Here is a 1,918-nt window from a genome sequence, read left to right on the forward strand (position 1 = left end):
TCTCAACCCCTCCCCTTCACTCTCCATCTCTCTCAACCCCCTCACTTTCCATTGCTCATACAAGCCCTACCTCCTACATCTCTCAACCTCCTCTCTAACCTCCTCTCATACTCCAACCCCCTCACTCTCCATCTCTCCCTCAACCCCTCACACTCTCTCATCTCTCTCTCTCTTCCTCTTCCTCCCTCCTCTCCTCTCGCAACCTCCTTCGCTTTCACCATCTTCTCTCAACCCCTCACTCTCCATCTCTTGCTCATCTCTCTCAGCCCCGGTTCACTCTCAACAATCATCTTCTTCTCAGACCCATCTCATGCAGCTCTCTCTAACGACCCTCCTTCCTCCTCAACCCCCCCTCATCTCACCATCTCTCTCTCTCTCTCTCCTCTCTCTCTCTCTCTCTCTCTTCTCTCTCTCTCTCTCTCTCTCTCTCTCCCTCTCTCAACCCCTCACTTTCCATTCTCTCTCAACCCCCTCACTCCTCCATCTCTCTCAACCCCCTCTCTCAAACCCCCTCTCTCAACCCCCTCTCTCAACCCCCTCTCACTCAACCCATCTCTCTTCTCTCTCTCTCTCTTTCCCTCTCTCTTCTCTCTCTCCTCTCGTCTCTCTCTCTCTCTCTCTCTCTCTCTCTCTCTCTCTCTCTCTTCAACCCCCTCACTTTCCATGTCTCTCAACCCCTCTTCTGCGACCCACCACTCTCACCCTCATTGAGCGTTCTCCTCTCCATCTCTCTCAGCTACTCTCTCTCTCTCTCTCAACCCCCTCACTCTCCATCTCTCTCAGCTCTCTCTCTTTCAACCCCGTCTCTCTCTTTCTCAACCTCCTATCCGCTTTCTTTCCTCGTGCACATTATATATTGGTTGAATTGCATCTTCACTACTCCATGTATTCCAATATCCATGAAAACCACAGACGGAAACCCTCTCTCTCTTATCTGTAGTTTTTGGCCAGGATTCCCTTTGCTATCTAATGACAGACGGTTTCTCATCTCCAGAACTAATTGGAAATGCACTTAGGCACGACTCTGTCTGCGGAGAGAGTGAACAGAATGTTCTTCTCTACCCCCCCCACCTTTCTCCCTGTATCTGTCTCAGTGGCTTTTACCTTTACTTAATGGCTTGCTCAGTCAAAGGAGGATTGTTGTTTTGTCTTGGTCTGCAGATGCACTGATGCAGTGGCTTCTAGTAGTGACATGTTTTACTTAAAAAGTTTTAAAATTCCGACAAAGTAGCCTACAAATTTGATTTTCATTCTGGTCAGATTAAAACCTTTTGTATATTACCTATTGAAACATTGTTCTCTGAGATGTGATGCAGATAAGCAGCAAACATTTGAATTAGGAAAGGAGCCACTGACATGACCGTATGGATAGATGTAATGTACCACATCAATGAGAATTCTTTATCCTCCCAATGAAATTACTTCCTTTGCCTTCTCCCTTTGATTAATTATGCATACAGCTGTAAGTACTCCAATATTGCAGCTGTGTGTATGGCACCCCTTCAGGACTCACCGTAATGAATTGTTATTGTTATGAAGAAATGACCTGGACAACACTATGCCTCTTTTTCTCTCCTCTTGAGGGACAGTGATGATTCATTTGTTCTGTGTAGGCTAGTTGGGGACATCAGAAGAAGTGTCTCTCTGAGTATGGACATTGTTAGTCAGATAACGTTTTTTTAGTAAAGGTAATAGTACCATTTAGGTTAAACGCATAGAAATATCAGTAATTATCTTTCTATTGTTAAAACTGGCAAGTAAGTGAAGAGATTCTGAGTACTTGTTGGGTTGAGTTTTCAGCGTATGTTTAACCTAAGCAGATGATATTCAGGTGAAGCTTTAGGTGGTGGGTATAGTACAGCTAGGTGATGCTTTTAGGTGGTGGGTACAGTACAGCTAGGTGTTGCTTTTAGGTGGT

General features: G+C 45.4%; 1 protein-coding gene across 5 annotated transcripts in view; it reads left to right on the forward strand.

Annotated features, from left to right (window-relative positions):
- The window catches only part of LOC111954568 (unconventional myosin-VI-like), a 126,620-nt gene that overhangs the window by 44,612 nt on the left and 80,090 nt on the right, over positions 1 to 1,918 (forward strand). The window lies entirely within an intron of this gene.

The sequence above is a fragment of the Salvelinus sp. IW2-2015 genome, linkage group LG28 (genome assembly GCF_002910315.2).
Source record: "Salvelinus sp. IW2-2015 linkage group LG28, ASM291031v2, whole genome shotgun sequence".
Lineage (NCBI taxonomy): Eukaryota > Metazoa > Chordata > Actinopteri > Salmoniformes > Salmonidae > Salvelinus > Salvelinus sp. IW2-2015.